This window comes from Grus americana, chromosome 8, assembly GCF_028858705.1.
Source record: "Grus americana isolate bGruAme1 chromosome 8, bGruAme1.mat, whole genome shotgun sequence".
Classification (NCBI taxonomy): domain Eukaryota; kingdom Metazoa; phylum Chordata; class Aves; order Gruiformes; family Gruidae; genus Grus; species Grus americana.
Genome location: NC_072859.1, coordinates 3,903,802 through 3,925,289, shown reverse-complemented (window position 1 = coordinate 3,925,289; position 21,488 = coordinate 3,903,802). Strand labels below are relative to the sequence as shown.

Below are 21,488 nucleotides of genomic sequence, written 5' to 3'. Positions count from 1 at the left end.
GGAGCTCCACGACAAGGGGTTTATTTTCTGAGCATGCAACAGAGAAATGCAATTTCACACCTCAAGAAATTTTATTGCTCTCAAAATGTTATTTTGTTCTGCTTGGGGGGAAAAAAAAATCAAATTTTCTGTATAAGACAAAAAACATGGTAGTTTCCAAACTGTGATTTCTTGAAGCCTTTATATACCTGGGCAAATAAACCTGGACTGGCATTCAGCACCCCTGAAGGGCCAAACAGGGGAACCAGCAAGAAGCACCACGACCTCCAGAGTCCTGGAAAATCTGAACCACCCGCATCCTACGATGATGGTCCCGGATTGACAAACTCCTCCCAGCCACCCACCAGCACTACGACCAAAAAGGATTCACTGGGAGTTTTCATGCTGTTTCTGTGTTTTATACACCAGGCTGTGAATCTGCAGGAGCTACGATGAAATCAGAGAGAGGTCTTGACATATTTGCTGTTTCAGGCATATAAGCACAGTCCTTCAAAAACAACCATGCAAAACTTTCTGAATTACTACTGATTTTACTGCCAATTCTCAAGAAAAAAATAGGTTTAAATGTCAGTGCAGTTCCCAGAATTTTCATGCCTTTTTTTCACCTCAAATAATTTTAAAGATCAAAATAAATACGGTAAAAGAAAGAAAAAAGCAGTGGATCATTACAAGAGTAAGTGCACGGGATTTTATGGGAGAACGTGCATGGGATGCTCTGGTGTAGAAGATGCTCTGGTCCAAGATTTACCACGTCTGGCTACCTTATTTCCATTTAAAACCCCCAAATCTGTGTGGCTGAGACTGCCGTGGAAAAACAGCTAGTTTGCTAAGGAGTTCACAGAGATGGGCAAAGGCAAAAGATTTTGGAAAGTGCTTATTTCAGGTCCAGCTCCAATTCGCTCCTACTGTGGGACACTACCAGGCTGTTAGAGGTAATTCCATCAAGTCAGATAGCCACAGTATTTAATTACTCCATAATTTCCTGATAATTACATTTACATTGCTGTAGTTACATGGACGTGCATGCAAAAGAAAAAGCTATACATATATAGCTTGATATATATAGCATATATATACATATACAGCCCATTGCTTCTGCAATTTTACTTTCAGTCTGACGCACGGAATTTGACGCATCTCTCAAGTCTAGGGACAATATCGACACGACCCTTCATTCCAGCTCGGCCGACTGCAGCGTTTGCAGAGTCGTTACACAAAGCTGCAGAGACGTCAGGAGGTCGGGTTAAGTTTTCAGGTATGTAAGTTTTTCACAGATTTACTTGTGGGACAGCACCAGGTGACAGTCTGGACTCCAAGCCACCAATTTTAAGAGATCGGATTTTGTGAGACCTACTGATTACAGGATGTGCTTGTGTCTAACAGCAGGATACCGGTGCTGCTGAAGCAGAAAATCCCTGCCCATCTGACAGCCTTTTAAAAACCAGCCTGCTTTGGGCAGAGGCATAAACTTATTCTCCAAATAAGGACAAAGCTTCCCAAAACCTTCTTTATAGCTTTTTTTTTTTTTTTTTTTTTTTTTTTTAATTCTGGTCCCAGCCAGCAGTAGGATGTTGTTGGCCCCGGCGGAGTTTCCTGCTCAGGGTTTGCCCCTATTTTCCACCACGGCTTTTTCTTTTCCAGTTTGCAGTGGCCTCTTGATTTGTTACAGCGGGCTCTGGGACGCTGGACCTCACTTGACTGCTGCCTGCATCCTGCAGTAAAAATTTGTAGAGGAAGTGGGACAAAGAACAAAATTCTGGTGTTGGGAAACAACCCCCAACAATTGCAGGAAATATCTGTAATTTTGGCAAAGTCTTTCAATTACGGCTAAATCGGCTCAGAAGTGTGATTCTTCAGTGTCAACATTTCTTAGATCAGCTTAGAGCATGATGACCGAAAAGAAAGGCACTATGTAATTCATAATACGGATAAGTGAGAAATATGACATCAACGTGATTTCTATCTGCAGAATATATTTACAATCAATCAAAACATGAATCGAGGAGCAAACGTTTCATGCTGTTTATTCAGTCTTTGCACTACTTGTAACAAAGGATCTCTGTATTAAAAATATTACCCCCTCTTAAAATTAGAAGAAGAGGTTTTTTTGAAGAGATTGTGAGCGGCACTACACGGTCACCTGGCCTTACACCGCTCGGCTCAACAGGAATTGCAACGCTACCTGCGGGTGGGAAGAGAAGCGGACGGACCCTTGATCCATTGTTCGCCAATGGATCTTTAAACTCTTTTGGTTTACAGAAGATAAAAATATGCTATCTGAAAATAAACATGATGATGGAAAACAGTCATGAGTAATAGAAACTCTTCCCATGAAATGATAACATGGGGCAACTGGAGATAAAATACTCCAGGGCAGTTGAAAAATGAGTTCCCCTAATTCTTTTCCAAATTTAGTGTGGCTTGCTTAGTCAGAGCTGTTTATATGGAGCAAGGCCAACTTTCCCACTTGGTTGGTCTGGCAACGGCACAGCTCCAGCCCGTATAAGTGTGGTCTGAAACCCAGCAGCTAGATTGATGTTTATCCCAGGAGAATACGAAATGTGATCATCTCCAGTAGAAGCCTGCATGCAACCGAAATTACCAACAGCAAAAGATGGCAGTGATGGAGGTGGAAGGATTTCTGTCAAATTAAGGTGGCAGGGGTCTGCACACACAGATGTTCCCCCTTTGCTGAGGGTTTAGATCCTGCTAAACAATAAACTTTTCAAATGCTTCACGATGCATCTCGTCTTCTGCAGAACCACCCTTGCGCTCGATCGCAAAAGTTAAACATCAAGTTATGATACATCTTTTAAAACTAAAACCAAATGTCATTGCATTGAGAAACAAGAAACATCTGCCAGTTGCCCCACTGGAGATCTGGAATCCCCCCCAAAACTTGTTCCTTCCTGTTTGTCCGCTGCCTTTGACCTTTTTAGCTGTGCGCCACCCGTGCTGGACACCTGTACGTAACTCCAGGTCATCAGACCCACAGCACATCCCCAAATACCTCACTTTTTATTTTGGGTTTCACTGCTTTTATTGAAACAAACTGACATCCAACGTTAAAAAATAAGGGCAGTCTTTGGCAAGTCCTCCCACAAATTTCTGCTGGCGTAGCTGGTTTTCAGCCTGGTGGGACGGCCACATGCAGCCTGGCTAGGTCGCCCTGCCGTGCTCCTCCGCTCTCAACAATGTGCTGCCAAGTGGCCGGTATGGATGCGGGTCAGGAATATTCAGAAAAAAAGGTCAGAAAACAATAACTTCTTGGCTGACACACAAGAGAGGAGCTGCACACTTAGTGGGCTTCAGCCATTTGGGAGTTAGGAACAGAAAGAGGTAAGGGCTTACCATAAAAGCCGTTATTCCACTTAAAGGTTGGTGTTTGGTAGCAAGATGACCCTTACAAGGGTCCAAGCAAAATGAGCATGACCCTTCCTCTTCATTACATGACTGCTTGCACTCAGCAGCTTTTGAACGGGGTTTGCAAAAAACACCATGGTCATGATACGAATCCCTCTGGAGGTCTGGGGGATTTATCTTCTTAAATGATTTAAGCCCTTTGGAAAAGATACTTTGTGCCCTGAGGGACATGAACTGCAAAAAACAGTAGATGATTTGCTGTATCAAAGCAAACCCTAGACAAAATAGAACCTAAAAGAAACAATAAGCATTGTGCATGCTGAATGCCAGTACACCCAGCACTTCAAACAAGTGTGAAGTATTGAGACAGAACAGGAACGAATGACTTTGTCCTTGTATTTCTTCCACAAGGCCGTGAGCAAAGCTGTCAGAAGTCAATAGAAAAACATTAGTTGATCATACCCACATGGTGCTTCACCAGCCAGGAGTGCAACCCACAGCCAGGGATGTGCTTTTAAACTCTACCTACTGCGTGCCTTAACGTTACTTAGCAAGTTCAGTACCGAGCTAATTACTACTATCCATCCATCCATCCACCCACCTAGATATATAATCTTATTCTCATAGCCCATCAGGGTAGCAGCAAAATGAGTTAAAATCATTTCAGTGTTCAGCTCATGGGTTGACTTTCATCCCAAGTCTAAGATGAACGCAACCTTTGCTTGAGATAAATGTCTAAAGTTGTAGCTGCTCTACTTGAGCCCTGTGAATCGGCACAGCTGTACTTCAGCATCGGTAGCTCTGAAACAGGTTGGATGTTCGCTGTGAAGAGAGAGAAGCTGCCTCTGCTGCTTCTGCTGCAATATGGTGCATAAAAGCTGCTCTTCCTGAATTCACCCCTTCATTTCAAACAGCATTATCACTTATGAAATGCATCTGGTAACCAGAAAACCTGTAAAAGCAATTCTCTTTGGCATATCCTCTCTAACAGTGCCCACCACTTTCCGGTGCACTGGGACATGAAGTAGTGCAGCGGGAAGTACCAGCCATTCCCTCTTTCCTACAGTCTTCTTCCTCGTGCAGCACTCACAGTACCACCCAGAAACTGTTTAAACCCAAGCGCTCCCAGACTTTATCCTCCACATACAGGCAGGCAATATACTCTCTGTAGTTGTTGAAAGCATAGCTCAGTTTGGTCTTTATTTATAGAAGCAGTATTTCAATTATTTGTGAGTCATGACTTAATATCTGTTATGAAAAAAAGGAGTGACAGATACAAATCCCATGTTCTGATCTGGCTGAATCACATCTCCGCAGGTTTGTTTGCACTCGCTCAGCCAAACCAAGAAGCTCTCTGGTGGAGCCGCCCCTCTTCCCCATGCACACATGCTGAAAAGCGTGGTTTGCACCTGATAAAATAGAGAAACCAATTATTTACTCTCAGCCTTGTTTTTTATTAATGGAGACTACTCTCATTAAAAACTTATAAAGCTGTAACTACACTGGCGTGCACACACACCCATCTGCAATGCGGACACTGAACTGCACTGGTAAAATTCCAGTTAGTCACCCAAAACTCAATCCATGAGGGAGAATAATACCCATCACACCTCAGATCATCCTCTTCCTAAATCTCAGCATATAAGCACTCCTTGGGTGCTTAACCCTACTTCTCTATAGGATGAGTGGGAAAGTCAAAGCTGTGTTTTGGGGAAAAAAAAAAAAAAATCGGATTTCTTCGCAAGTTTGCCAGTTGAGACTGTGGGTGTGGAATTTGTGCTCCACCAGAAGCGAAGCTTCTCCCTCAGGGCAAGCTAAGCAAACACATTTGTAAGCTCATGTAAACTTCATCCACAGCAAAGGAGAAGCCAAAAATAACAGGCTCCGTTCCAGCCTTGCAGATCAACTTTTCTACAATTTTACTCGAGTACTTAGCTCTTCCTCAAGTGCTCCCCTTCATGAGGCTAAATTTTACACTGAGCTGCACAATTATCCCACAGATTTCAACAGGTTTATATACCGACAGTGTTCTTCTCAGGCAACTTCATGAGCATCTTGTATTTAAGAAGAAGACAGACTTGAGTGAGACAGACCTCATACGCTCTAAAAAAAGGCTTGTTTTCTTAAGAGTAGCTTAACTATGGGTCCTACTACTTTAAATTAATTCTGATTACTGCCTCATTATTAAAAAATGCAGAGCAAAATGCAGAGCACTAATCCTGCTTAAGACACAGACCGTCTCTTGGGTCAAACTCAGAGACTCATTGCTACAGCCGGGTTTCCTTTCCCCTTTTCCCTTCTGTCTCAGCCTGGGATCAAGAAAACTCTTCTCGGGAAATGCAGAGACAGGACTATCACATCTTTGATCTACAGTAAACCATCATTATCCTAACAGCGCATCTTCAACACCTTTGCAAGCGTCTGCTATAACCTGACGCTCTCCAGAGGGTATCTCAATTGCAATCACGTTATTTCCATGCTACATCCTTCATAAGAAGCACGAAATTCCCTCTGACTGCGCGACATGTTACCAGGGTATTTTATTTGAGACCAGCTGCTGTTAAGATGGAAATGCCAAGGGAAACGTGTTTTAGCAGCAATCCACGATTGCGAAGCAACAGGCTGGGGTGGCACGCATCTCGTGCCCATCTGAAACGGAGAAGTAGCCTCCATTGGGAACATCTACTCCTTCAGAACATGCTCTTCACGGACATTTGTCAGCCCTGGGACCCCGCTCCCTTCAGCCTCTTCACACCTTCTCCCGTACACGTGTCATCTGTCGTGCGGGGGGAAATGGATGGACAACCTCTACAGCCAGAGACGGGTCCTGCACAAGCAGCTCCACCAGCATTGCAGAGGGGAAGGCAGTAAACGTCAGGAAACCATTAGCAGTAGGTCTGGGACAGGGAATGGGGAAAACGACGGGAAGGATCTGACTTTCAACCTTAAAATCAGTGAGATCAGGCACTCCAGTATCGACCACCACCAGCCAGCAGCTCTGTAACACTCCCATCGCCGAATCGTTATTTAAGGGAGAAACAAGAGTTCACGAGTTGCCTTTGCACTTCTGTCGGATTAAAAAAATCCTAATAATCACGAATTACATAAAAGCCAAAGCTTGTGGTTAATCAAGCAGAAACAAGCCCAATGCAAGCCAAGGGTTTGATTAACACTGTGTCAGATAAGCTTATCCTTAAGGCTGCTGAAATTTATCCTTTATTGGTAACGGGGTTAGAAGCAGCAAGGCTCTGTCTAGAAACAATTACTCACAGTCAGATTCAACAAGAATAAGGTCTGACAATCCTTTATTTATAAGCTTATTTCACAGCACCAGAAGAACTAGGGATTTAATAAAACAAATGAACCCAGTCTAGTTCCTGGGGGCCACAAGACGCTAAAATATGCTCTGTATTAAGTTAATTTGGTGAAGGTCAATGGTTTTGAAGTTTTGGGTTCTTTTTCAACTCCCCGAGCCACAAACGGGGAAATGGACACCAAGCACGTCTTGAGCAGCTTTCTCCAGTCGGGATCTCTGCATCACGTTACACATCATGGTAAGTCATACAAGAACGTTTTTGGGAACATTTTAACAGCTTTCTGAAACTGTAAGCCAATGCCACATCACCCTTTAAATCAGGATGATGTATTCTCTCTTCCCTCCCTCTCGGGTGACAGGCGTTGCAGCCAGTTACTTCACTGCCCGACCATCCGCAAGATAAAGTAACAAAAACCATTCTCATGTTGGAGATACAGATAACAGAAATAACCATCTTCAGGATATTAGTTGAAGGTTTTTCTGTATATATATATATATATATTTATACAGACACACACACCTGCACAAGACTAATTCTCTGCAATGCCTGGAGTGTGCTCATATAGACCCAGGAGATATTTTTACTAATTTCTTTTCTCTTAATTATCTTGCCAAAGTTATGCCATACTAAACAGCTCTACTACAAAATTACTCAAAGGCGTATATGACATTGGACATAGTTATGAGTACACACACACATCTTTCCATGCGGGGCCTCATTTACGCTGAGTTTACTTTACGTTAGGCTTAAAGTTCCCTTTATTCCCTTTACGTTATAACTCCTTTCACCACCAGGCTAGCGTAAGTCAACCCAGATGGACTTCTCAGAGTAACGGGTTTCCCATCACTTTTTAAGCACTGTAGCAGAAGGCCATTATCCTGTGGTAATGTTTTATTCCATTTCTCTCCAACAAGCACACAAACTCCACAAAATGGAAAAGGGTTACGTGTTGGTAACAACATGAGAATAAGGGTACCATCGGGTCGCCTTTCCTTACAACGTTTCTCACTGAAATGCAAGGCGTTTGATTCTCTTTTGGCTCCCACATGCACTGAAAATGAGTAAATGTCGTGATTTGCAAAGGACAATACTTCAGCTAGCCTATAGGCAAAAAAAAAAAGGGTTAAAAATGTGATTCATCTCTGAACTAAATTAAACAGAGGTCTCAAAGTATGGGCGCTTATTTTAGTGGCTCTCCAAGACCACAGCCATGTCTTTTAATTTTCTCACAGGAAATAACTTCAGCCTCAGAGCTCCTCCTTGCCATTTTGAACCCCAGAAGACCAACTAGGTAAATACACAGATTTTAACCCAAACAACCAGCACCAGATGTTTGAAGCACTGATCTATAGCCCAAGGCCATACACATGTCACCGGTATGCCAGTTGGGACCATTTCCCAGTTTCATCTATTTTTCTTAGCTTGTGCCAACACCTCCTTGCCTTGGTGCTCTACAGGGCAGCAGGTGTGGAAGGATGTCTGGAGGGAACGCACACATCTTCTCCCTGGGAAGGTGCCTGACATTTGGTAGATCACTATTTCATCTCCTCATACCTGGATCAGGGACATCCACAGCTCTCTAATAAAACTTTTTACACTCTGCAGCCCAGAGAAAAGATTGAAACTGAAAAGTCAATGGTTTGAACGGCAAGCTTGAATCAAAAGGATGCAAAAGTAGTGAAACTCGCTCAGAGGGTCTCCCCCAGAATAAGCAGCCTCCAAAAAAGGCACAGGACAAACAGCGAAATGATGGGATGAGCAGCTGGACAAACTAACTGCTCTCACCCACCTCAACATTAGAGGAGCAGTATCGGAGACGGTCTCTTTCCCATTTCCAGCTTATGAGCTTGCAACAGCCTTTTGCTCTTGCAACCTCTCAGGCAACCTCCTCTTGTGGTCATTTGACATGTTGCTTTCTTGGTAAATATGTATTTTTAAAATTAGATCTCTGCTACAGCATCCCAGGAAGTTCTTTTAAGTCAAACCCACAGTGATATTTGCGCTGCAAACTTTATTAAGCAGAGGGGGACAAACAACAGATGTGTATTTCACATAGCAACGGAGACAGAAGTATTTATCCCTGTTAGATGTAGCTGACAACACAGGTCTTCATATGGGCAGGGACAACTCTTTGTGAAAACCAAGAATCAATTTTATTGCTCTTCTCCCGTTTCTTAAAAAGGGCAAATAAATTAAAATACATACATGTAATTAAGCTTCTAATGAAACTTTATATTACAGGAAGAGGAACATGTAAAATGCAGTTCACATGCCAAGGAATTTTTTTACCCCATCTCCCACTTTACATTAAAAGCTTGGACAACAAAAATGGGAAAATATTTCATTTGTAGTACATTTTTTTGTCATTTGCTTCTGGTTCTCATTAATCTCATGCTATAATACTGCAAGATGAATGCAAGGAAATTTAACTGTTGTCGCAGCAAAACATTACTTGGGAGAGGATGGAAGGACCCACTTTATAAAACCTATGAGTGAAGCATCATTTCAAAATTTCTTTAATATATCATCTGTTTTGTTGTCAGAAAGCATGCTGATACAACGGATTCACTTTCCGATACCACACGGACTGTGTTGGCCATGAATATGCTACGGCAGGAATTGTTCAGGGCTGACACAACCTACAAGACAAAAATGTTGTTTCACAGCACTAGGTTGCTATGTCACGATCCCAGCTGCGTGCTTGCCCTGGTAAAGCCAGAATTATTCACTATGACTTTGAGTAACCTGGTTTGCATATGTATTAAACATACTGAAAAAATATTTCCATCGTATCATCCATCCAGCAGCTGCAGAACAGCAACCAGTGCGGACTAGTGGTTTTAAGCTGGGAAAATGAATCAATAGATGAATGTTTCGGAGTTCTAGCATTTTAAAATTATTTTTCCTAGTCTATGGCTAATCTTTCTATGCCTTAGCTAAGCCAAACTAGACAAATTCTCCTTGCTGATAGTCTGTTCTCACGTTCAGAAAAATAAGGTAACATCCTTAAACACGTTTGCTAAATCTTTAGAAATAAATGGATTAAAAAATGATTGCATTCATACTTCTTTGACAGAAATATTTCCAAGGATTAAAGGGTCTATATTCACACAACTAGAAGTCTCCTCCTTCACAAACAAACCCCTCTCTACTTCTCCGCAGATGATAATGTCTCCCAGCCAGCAAAGCCACACTCTTCACTGAATTTTGAATTCTGCAGAAGAGACAGGAGGAAGCATTGGCGCCTCATCCTGTGGGGAAGGAGGTTCCTTCCCACAGCTGCAAAAAAGCATCAAGTAAGGTTAAGAGCTTAGAAAACAAGCGTATAATTATTACACAAATCTGCTCACCAAGCCCCATGTAAAAAAGCCTCTTTTTCTGTGAATATTACAGATGGGGAAGGGAAACTGCTGCTCTGCGATGCAACAGATAAGCTTTATAATTCAAGTTAGTTGAGAAACACCAAGAAGTGGCACCAGAGCATCCGCCACCGGGATGTGGGGTTCTTCAAAGCTATGGAAATGTCTGCTTTGACGTGAAGGGAGGAAGATGCACTGATGCTCAGCTGAAAACGGAGACCTCGATCGAGTCTCCTATCGCCCTTCAAAACAATCTTGGTCTGAATGAGTACGTCTGGTCTTCTCACTCATGCTTTACTTGGACTCTACTATAGCGGCTGCTACTGCCCCGAAGTCTCAGTTTGGGTTAGGACACAGCCTTTTGCTCTCTTCCAGCTGTGAAATAGGTGCAAAGGAAACAGAATTGGCTGCAACAGAGCGAAGGAGGTTTTCCCTCCCCTCACGAAACCCATGCGACCACTCTAAAAGCCCCCGCTAAATTTAAATTTACTCCAGGGACAATCCATAGGCAGAAGTAGAGAAAATGAGGCAAAAGGGGGTGAAAAGAAAATAAAGGGGAACAAGCAAAGAGAAGACAGGAGGTGGCCTTGGCTGTCTGGGGCTTCTCAACATGGAAGACCTACCAGTGGCCTCCTTTTCCCTCTTTTCTCCCACCCAAAGTTGAGCAAGGCCATAAACAAGATCTTAGTATTTCCAAAGCACTGTAAAAGAAGGAAACAAAGTGATCTGAACATTTTTGGGGGTTTTGGTGTTAGGTTTTTTCCAAAGCTAAAAGGACCCATTAAACTTAATTAATCATAAACTTAATTAATCATTCCTTACTTGGCAGAGTTCATATCTCTGGTTCTTCTTAATTAAAGTTGGGACCTGACTAATAAAAGCATAATTTCTGCTAGCAAATTCAGAATAAATTCCGTGAATTTTATCCTGAAAAAGAGTTCAAGTCAAAGCAAAACAAGCCCTAACTTTCTGCAATTGCAGCTGTATCAAAGATGAAGGATTGCCTTCGCATTCACCAGCCTTGCTCTTCCTACAACCAGTCAGTGCCAGCCATCCAGATCACCAGAGGTAGAAGAAATACGCCCGGGTGACAAGGCAATAGGTTATGGAAATTTAAGGAGAAAAAGAAAAAAAGAAGAACTATGTTCAGAAAGAATTTGATGTAACTGTAACAGAGGACACATACAAAGCAAGACCTTTATCTTACAGTCACTCCTGCGCAAATTCTGGGGTTTAAGATCTAACTACTCTCTGTCCCAGCGATCTGTTGAAAAGTATTTCTTTTCTCTTTCAGACTTCTATTTTTAGCTGTAATTCAGGGAAATGCCAGAGCCCCGCTGAGTGTTTGACTGTGACTCTCAGACAGGCGTAGCTACGGTGTCGCTTGCTGCGACGGGAAGGTGGTGGCACACAACTCGGCAGGTGGAGTCTCAAAGTTGTCTTGTTTCCTCTGTGGAGCTGGTTTCATCAAATCCCCGCTTATATACGGCGGAAGCAAGCTCAGAGGGGTTACAGTCCAACCACTTGACAGTTCGCCAAGTGTTGTACATTATTCTTCTTCCACCTGAACGAGTTTCAGTTCCTCAAGTGCTCATGAAAGCATCACTGAGAAGACAATAGGGTTAGCACTGGTGTTTGTTCTTTCCATTTCTTCCCGGGAAGAAGCGCCAGTCAGCTATTGTCTCTCTCACTAAACGTGTGTTTGAGTCTCCTCGGCTGCTCGGCTGTTCCGCCTCAATGTTTCAATGCTCCTTCCTTTTTAAAAAAAAAAAGATAAGTTGCCTCATTTCCTCTCCATTTATCTTTCACGTTCAGAAGGGCTTGTGACAACACAACACAACTTGAAAGGAAAGAACCAAATCAAAACCACCTTCTTCCAGCGCTGTGTTTGTACAGTAGAACCACGTGAACTTCTGGGCTCAGAAAAACAGCCGGGCAGGTTATTATTAATAAGAGGAAATTTGTTCCCAATAATTTATTTGGAAACTCTTCGGTGAGAGCTCTCCTGCCGGTTCACAGTAACCCTGCGCCCCTCGAGGTCTTCAGCAAGACCTCCACCTACTGACACGCGAAAAGTACTTGCCCGTACGCCACAACTTGTGGCAACGCACAAACAGGACATGTTCAAGGCCTGGTTTTACATCTATGGTGGCAATATCTCAATTAGTGCATTTAATGGTTTGCTTTCATTGTTCTTGCCTTTGTATGATCAATTACAGACCTCCAGTTTTGTAAGTCTCAGTTCTTCCATCATGGGTCTCCATAAAGCTCTTCCCATTGATCCAATCTGAGGTCCTACCAACGTCAATGCTGATATTTCCTCTCTTTTTGGATAAGAATATGGTCCTCTGTTTTGTTTGTGTATAACAAAACTTAAATCCTTCATCTTTCTATGTTTTGTAAAATGTTTTATTTAGGGGACTAAGAAAAAACCAGCCCTAAGAACTCAGCATGCAAGACCTGATAAGAATAAAAGAAAATAGCTTTTGTGTGATAAGAGTTTTATCTGCCAAATTTATGCATATCAGATTACATTTCAATTTTCCAAATGCAGAAGTAATCATTAGTAATGCTACTTTAAACGTATTTAGCTCCTAGCTACTCAATTGCACTTTAAGGACACTACCACAGTTCATTTCACCAGGGAGGCAGCAGTCTCATTTACAGACTCACAGAGGGCTGCTAAAGGCACCCCTCTGTGGCAAAAGGGGTCACAAAATGTTTATGTTAGTGCAGCTCTTCATAAAAAAGGGCAGATTTTGGATAATAATGAACAACTATGATTATGTGGCATTGCTTTGAAATTTCAAAATTATACAATTCTTTGTGTCTTTCCCCAAACTCCTCAGTTAAATCATAGAATCATAGAACGGTTTGGGTTGGAAGGGACCTCACAGCCCATCCAGTCCCACCCCCTGCCATGGGCAGGGACACCCTCCACCAGCCCAGGTTGCCCAAAGCCCCATCCAACCTGGCCTTGAACACTGCCAGGGAGCCAGGGGCAGCCACAGCTTCTCTGGGCAACCTGTGCCAGGGCCTCAGCACCCTCACAGGGAAGAATTTCTGCCTCACTTCTCATCTAAATCTCCCCTCCTGCAGCTTAAACCCATTCCCCCTTGTCCTGTCACTACACTCCCTGATAAACAGTCCCTCACCATCTTTCCTGTGGGCCCCTTCAGGTACTGGAAGGCCGCAATTAGATCTCCCTGGAGCCTTCTCTTCTCCAGGCTGAACAAGCCCAACTCTCTCAGCCTGTCCTCACAGGAGAGGTGCTCCAGCCCTCTGATCAGCTTCATGGCCTCCTCTGGACTTGCTCCAACAGCTCCATGTCTCTCCTGTACTGGGGCCCCCAGAGCTGGACGCAGTACTGCAGGGGGGGTCTCACCAGAGCGGAGTAGAGGGGCAGGATCACCTCCCTCGACCTGCTGATCACAGCAGATAAAGGAGACTCCATGAGATGGTCTAGTTTTTGCTCCAGCCTCTGCAGGGCTGCTCTGCAAAAATTTGCCATGAGCCCATATAAGTGTCCAATATCCAGAACCTGCCTCTAACAGAGTAAGGCTCATTTTGGATCTCATCCAAATCTGAATTCCTCCAAAGGCTGCCTGCATTTACTGACTACAGCTAAATTTCAAGCCATGTTTGCATTCTTTGATGGTGGCTTAAAGTCAGCCTGTGTCTTTTGATGGGATTCACCAGCCTGATGAAGTGCAGGAATTTCTACGAAATATTTTCCCTAACAGCATCCAGTGGGGCTTCAAAACACCCGCAAGAGCTCTAAAATCCACAATAACGTTTTGGAGACTTTTCTGTCCCTTACCATTACTCCTGAAGACCTCTTCATTTCTCTGCTATACAGTGTAATCATCTCTTCCAAGGAGATGCTACTCAGGCTGTGTGATACTCACACAGTAGCAAAACTTCTTGTACCCTGGGACATTACTTCTTTGCTGTTTACCCTTTCAAGCATCGCTGAGCAATTATTTCACCAACAGTTTCGCCATAGGTTTTGCATAAAACCAGCAGCTTCATACAGGCAGGCTCTTGGTTAACTAAAAAGCAGATCAGTGAAAAGGATGACTAAGAATCCAGGAATTCTGGAAAACTGTATTCACAAAAACCACCAATATGATTCATGGATTCTTTATAATTTCCAATGCAAAACCACGGTCACTATGAGAGACAGTGTTGAAAAAGTGCATCTTACAGACTCCACTTCACACCGAGCTTGACCAGCAAAGATGCACCAAACCTTTGAAAATGAGCCAGTCAGGTTGAACTTTCTGGCTGTAAAAGTTTGGGTTTAAATTGAGTGACGACTTTTTCTTTGCATGTCTCAGAAATTCAGAGGTCAGTACAACAAAACACAGGCATCAGATTTATCATAATTGTTTCCAGTTTTGCTTGTGGGCATGTCCGTCTGAGAACACGTGCCTTAGCTAACAGCCACAAAAACCCTATAGTCTAGGAGATGACAGTCTTCCTACAACCGCTTTTGAATCAGTAACGAGGTCAGGTCCTTGTATTGTAATTCTTTCGCTTTCAGAAGTACCTGTCACTAAGAAGATAGCATACGTGGTTGAAAATTCAAAAGCATTTTTAGAAACTGGCTTTGGCTGCCACCGAGGTGAGGCAATTTCTTGTGTTTCCAGAACTGCTGGATATCAACCACCAGTATCGTGTGGGTGCTCAGCACCTCTGAAGCCAAGCTGGAAGTCTAAATGCCAACTGAAGTTCTAAAAATTACATTTTTTGCTTGGATGTATTAAAAATATCTGCTTAGTGTGCTTCAGAAGAACCTTCTGCGAGAAAAAAACTTAAAGCATCAGATCTTATCTCATTCAAGAACAACGAGTAGAGCAATGCAAAGAAAATCGGAGGAGATAATGCAGCCATGGCTCCAAGATTGAGCAGATACCCTAATACGCTTTTTAAACTCTTAATTTCCTTGAGTTCCTCTAATTTCTAAAATACTGTATCTTGAAATTGAAAGAAAACACAGTTATAGTAAAGAAACACATAAGCTACAAAAGTAAAACTCCTTCACTAGCCAGCACACATTGGTTTTTTCAAGTTATTTAAATAAGTTTTTAAAATGCATTAGAACTACCTTTTTTGCAAAACTGCTCTAGAAAACTGATTTTTTAAACATACATTCTTCTTTGCTTGTCTACTGCATATAAATTGCATAACTTCTGTTTAACATATTATTCAGCCTGGAATAATTACACATCAGAGAGATGCCTAATAAGCTAATCTTTAAACTCTACAGATCTAAAAAAAAGATCCCAAGGCATGTTTTATGAATATAGAATGGCATCAGCTGACAAATATATGGCACAGTCCATATTATTGTGGTTGCAACCAAGAACCACATGAATCAATGTTATGGGCTTGGTTTTGCATTATTCAAGACAACAGGACTTCTGAAGGAAAGCAAGAGCGTGTTCTGTAATCGTGAGAATCCACTATGAAGAGAAAAGGTAATCAGCCACACAATATGGTAAAGAAAATAGAGAATACAAGCAACACGGCATTTTATCAGCAGCGTGCATTCACTGGAAGACTCCATAAAGTTTTAAAAAATCAAACAGCTGCTACAAGAAGCAACAATGAATAGAAATACTTGAATTTACAACTAAAACTAACAGGAGACAGAACTGACAAAGAAATATTTTCAGTTACCATAACCATATTGTTTTAGACTTACATCAGACAAAAGCTATTTCAACAGGAAAACGTGTCTTAGCCAACAGCTGGAAAACTCATAGCCTTATTCTGGAAGGAAAGGGGACTTATTACTTTTTACAGATGTCTCCATTCCCATCATCCAAAAAGAAGTTAAAACTATGAATAGAGAGATGGGCCCCATCTGAAATACGGCTTTCACATCCTCCCAAGGCTGCACACACTCACATCTCTGGCATCGATTCAGCCTACGCCAGTACGTGTACTGCTCACAGAAACTCAACCTGACGGTTTGTATAGCATCTTCAAATTCAGCTTGAAATTTATTTTTGGTTCACTCTCAGAAAATTGCATGTCCCTTCCAACAGCAGAACTCTGCCGTCAGAGGGGCTGGATTTTCCTTTTAAAAATTGCTCTTTTGGAGGCAATACCAATAAAACCCCAGCTGGCGTTCACCTACACTGTACAGCCCCAACACCCTGCGAGACCTGGCTGTTGGAGCACTCTCCAAGGCAAGTCTGATTTTGGTTTATATTGACGAAACTAACACCTGCCAGTGCCAAGTGTTACGGAAAGAGCACAGCAACTTCTCAGTTGACCACACTTCCTCCTGCCTAAATATTTAAGGCATGCTAAGGAAAAACCATGTAGCAAGATTATAACTAACAAACCACAAGCTCTTGCTCAAAATTACCGCGTAGTATTTGATACTCTTACCAACACATTGTTTTTGTATGTGTTTATATTGGTAACTCCCTTGTATCTCGGCGTGGCATCAGTTTCAGACATCCCCATTCTGGCACGAGATGTGCTGAGCAGCTTCGTGTTTTTTTCCACGCGTAAGGGAAGTTGGTGACAAATTCAGATGAGGGCCTTTCTTCTTCATTCACTTACAATTCAACTTCTTCCTCTAACAAATCCCAGTGCTGCTTCTCACTGGGCTGCTTCGGTTTATGATTTGTCACCACTACTTGGCCACAGCTCCCATGGGATTATCACAAACACATCAAGCCCCAAATGCTCAATCTCCAACGTCTTCTACAGAAGTTTTTTTGTCACAGATCTTGGGTGTGTTTCACAGCAAATACGGCCTCAGTTTTGTTCCGGGCACTCTTCCTCCCCACTGCTTACCCTGGGTTTGGTGGGATATCGTTTGAAAGCAGCTTGCCCTCCTGCTCTCAGCTAAAAAGCTGTTGAAACTCAAGAGCAGGAGGAAGGGATTGAAGCTCTGGTAGAGAACTGTGAACTACATACAACAACATGGAGGCCTTTCTTCCGCAGCTTCTGAGGAAATCCCATAAGGAGGACAGTTAAACTGGCAAAGGAACTGCTGTGCTAATGAAATACCCACGGTCCCTCCAGCAGCACAGCAATTACGTACCATGAAACCAAGCAAGCAGCCATTCCCTAAGGAAAGCATCCGCCACGTAATTAAAATACCTATCTCAAAAAGAATGAGAGAAACAGGAGACGAACCCTAATACTGGCCCAAAAAATGCAGTGTGGCCAATGGAGCAGACGAGTGAAATACCATGAAGTATCTAGAAGTAAGGTTAAATTAGGATTCAAGTTTTTAAGTTGCCTTGATTTTGACATCCAGAGAGAGAGGTGCTCAAATCCTGCATCAGCCCACACAGACACTGACATCCTTGCCCATGCCTCAGGTCTGGTTTTGATCAACAGGGCAATGGAAACAGCTATTATTTTCTACTTAGCACATGATTTGCTTCTATAGTTCAAATGTTTGATTTATACCACAAGCTGAATAAATGGACAAGGAGGCTAAGATGGCTTGCCATCCTGCTTTGGATAGAAAATTTCAGATTTTTGATGTAAACACATGATTTATTATGCTTCATATTCAAATTAGTATATGTCCCTCCTTCACAGAGCGCACACTTGGATTAATCGGGTTGATTTTCCTGGATTAAATCCTCCTGTGCAGCACATGTAGGTTTGCTTCATGGGATTTTTGACTGTTCATCTTTTTTTAAACCAAAAGATGCTGGAGCAACCCCTGGCTGCTGTCTAGCAAGCCTCCCGTACAAGGTATAGGAAGCTACACCAGGTAGGAGTGCACCCACCTACCACTAGAAGCTGTGGCTGCCCCTGGCTCCCTGGCAGTGTTCAAGGCCAGGTTGGATGGGGCTTTGGGCAACCTGGGCTAGCGGAGGGTGTCCCTGCCCACGGCATGGGGATGGAACTAGATGATCCTACAATTCTATCATCTTTTCTCCTCCAAAAGCACCATAAAAGCCACCACCAACTTAGATCAGCTGACAATCTGGATGATTTTGGGCTCCTCCTTGCAGACACATCAAATGCAACCCTGACATCTGGATACCTAACCTCAACCACTCCTTGTGTCAATAGTTTTGCTGCTGCTTACTGGGCTGAGAGCAAAGAGCAACGGAGCACGAGCAATAGTGGTTAAAGCTACCTTTCTTTACAATCACATCTAAAAATACTGTCTTCTAATCAACCCAGTATGGTACCTGCCCCATTTATTGTGGAGCTCTGCAAGTTTGTGATGTGGTTAGCTGGAAATAGCAGGGCCTTGATTTATATTTAAGGCAGGTAAATGTCACCCTGAAGAACTAGATCCTGTCTCTGTGTCTGCTACAACATGTAAAGCTGGACAAAACGTACGTCCCTTAACGGCAGAAGCTCCCAGGTGGCTCTTGCCGCCTTCTTTTTCTGATTTGCAGAACAGCTGAGCACCCGCAGTCGTAACAGAGCACAACCAGAGCCCGGTTGGAAATCTGGGGAGAGCGTTTAAATGGCCAGTTCCCCGAAAAATTAAGCACTATGTCTGTCAAGCCCCGAATTAATAGCCATAACTCCTCATATATGAAATAAAATACCACCGTCTATCACAGCATCTCAGCAGGAAGATCAGCTGATTGATGTCTGCTCTGCGCTTTGTAGCTTGGCAGGTGTACAGGAAATCTCCGAAGGAAAAAAAATAACCCAAACAACAAATCTGGGGCTTCCTACTGAATGAAGCCAATAGAAAAATATACCAAAGAGCTGCTTTTGCATCCTGGTCTCCCTCAAGCATCAGTGGTGAGTTCAGGGCTCCAGATCCACGGACCTTTTCAGCTAACACAGCAAGCTTACGGTAGAAAGTTGTGTTGGCTTCGTAGCATTGCCTTTGTCTATAGGGGTGAACAGCTGCTGGTAGCTCTGGGTTTTGCAGCTATTTGCTAGACTGCACAGAGGGCAAATGTGGAAACAACGGGGTTTAGTTCAGCAGGTAAACACTGGCAGCGGTTAGAAATGCTTCCCACTTGCCTCTGGTTTCCCTTATTCCAGCTCTACGGCCCCCAACCCTTTCCCTCCTCTTGCAGGATATGCCTGAGCTGGTCAACAGAACAGCCAAAGAGAGGAAAATCACGTTTTCTTTAGCTTAATTCTCACAAAAAAAAAAAAAGCTTATCCATTTCAGCTGCAGTTTTCTCAAAAATGCAATTTGAGGCAGACGCTCAGCATGGAAACTTCAGTCTGAACAGCTGAAGACTGGCAAAGCCTCATTTGCAACTGAAAACAGTGGAAAGTGTCTGGCAGACTACACTACAGACAATGATATTACTTTACAGAATACTCCTAGAGCAAAAAAGCCTATTTTTTTTCCTTTGCGCAGACCCTGCCATTAAATCTCTGCCCAGAGATGATGAAAGCTTGCCTTTCCTTCAGTGTGACCACTACAATATGTGGAATATCTTGTGAAAATATGCAAGGATCCTCTGTATCATGTTCAATAAAAGCACATTGGTCTTTAGACAACATTCATATAAGATAGTTCACATCCCCAATGCTGCTTCAAGAATCAGGTCATAAACATCACAATAAAGCTCTGCAGAGAATCACAGCTCAACTAGCAACTGTGGTTTCATGCAGAGGAAGGAAATATCACGTAAAGCTTTAAAAATTGCTTCCTAAGATAACAGATGAGAGGGTCTGTGGAAGAGTGCTGGCTAAAAGGACAGGGATGAGTGAGCTGGATGCTGAGTGACAGGATGGCGGTGGCATAGTTTGTAAATTTGAAGCAATGATGCCTGTACATCTCCGAAAAGAAAAAAAGGAAAAGCTCCTTGGCAGGCAGCAAGTTTCCAGATACGGCACACAAGAGCATTTTTTTTTTAGCTGGGATCCCAAGCACACAGAATTAAAAGCCAGTAGTAAATCCAGGAAGGCGTTACTCCAGTGAATGAGCCATCCCAGGCAGCGAGCAGGGGGTCTTTAGAAACAGTATGCATGGACGGAGCTGGCTTTCGAGCTCTGCAAAACCTGCAGGTACCTTGACCTGGGGAACATAAACCTTTGTGGGAAATCCCAGATGTTTTTATAATATAAAGAAGCGTAGACATTTTTTCCTAAGGTTGGCTGTGGAAGTACTTAGTGATCACGAGTGCTTAAAGGTCCAGCTGGTCCCTAGCACGTACCGCAGCCGTAAACTCTGCCTGGCTGGGACACATCAGCACGGTGCAGCTGGAATTGGTGCAGAGGCCTGAGCCTGCACTGGGGATCTGCACAAGCTGCCTCCCCCAGTCCTGGCACTCGCTGCTCCCATGCCTCCGTTTCTCTGGACCTTGGCTTTAGCTTTGTGTGTTTTGCCTGCTTTAACAGTAAACAACCTGGAATAAGGATTGTCTTACGCTGTTTGTACGACGAACACTCTTTGTGAGGACCAACAAGTCCCCCACACAACAACTAACAGGCGATTCAGGTGTAGATGACCTTTTCTGCAAGTTGCAAGGTGTGAGAGCCCCGGTCAAAACGGGTGTTGACCTTACAAGCACAATACAGAACAAACCTGGGAAAAACAGGGAGCTATGAACTGATTGTCTTACATCGCTACCAATGATCTCCTTACAAGTCCACTCTCATTTGAAAAGGCACCACCGCCGCTGCTGGCGTTATCAGAGGAGAGTCCAAAAACGAGCCAGGCACTGATGCGGGTGGCTCTTCTCGGCACGCTGCCTGGCCAGAAACCGTAATGGGGAGGATGCACCACGTTCACTGTTTAAGCAATGACATGTAGAAAAAACAACCTGAAGATCAGCTGGCATGCTCACTTTGCATAAATCTCAGAAGCAGAATTTATTCTGAAGGACAGATCATGGCTCACTCCTGAGAAGATATGTAAAGCGGGTAGTGAGCCAGAAACCTCTGCTGCTATTTTCCACCCTGGAGTTACTGCATTGCTGCAGCCCGTTGAGCAGCGCGGTGCCAGCCACAGTTTGAGGCAGTCTCAAAGGAGCACACGCTGCTCCGACCTAAAAGGTTGGCACAGCACCCTCTGAGATCCCAGAGTGTGACCACGCACCTGCAGCAGCCAGCAGCAAACATCTACCAACCACCACGGTCACGCTCTGACGGCTGATGTGGTGCCTCCCCCTATTCCCATCGGACCCTCCACACCTTCAGCAGAAAACTACCTGAGAGACACTTGGCTGGTCTGGCACCGAACAGGGATTGCACGAAACACTGAACATGTCGTCCACAACGAAAGCCTCTCTGGCATCCGCACACTCCTTAGGAACCACGCTGCTCAGGGCAAGGCAGAAGAACAGGCTTAGAATCAAGTTCATCACAAACGACATCAAAAAGTTATTTTTAATAACTATTTTTGGATTAGAAAATTTATTTAGAAAATAAGTGAACTACCCTATTCCTTATTTCACTTACTTCCTAGAAGAATTTCAACCATACAAAAATAATCTACATATTTTTGAAAACTATATTGCTTTTAACTTTT

General features: G+C 43.3%; 1 protein-coding gene across 1 annotated transcript in view; it reads right to left on the bottom strand.

Moving 5' to 3' along the window:
* NIBAN1 (niban apoptosis regulator 1) overlaps positions 1–21,488 on the bottom strand; it is a 69,427-nt gene that overhangs the window by 39,339 nt on the left and 8,600 nt on the right. The gene's annotated exons all lie outside the window — the stretch shown is intronic.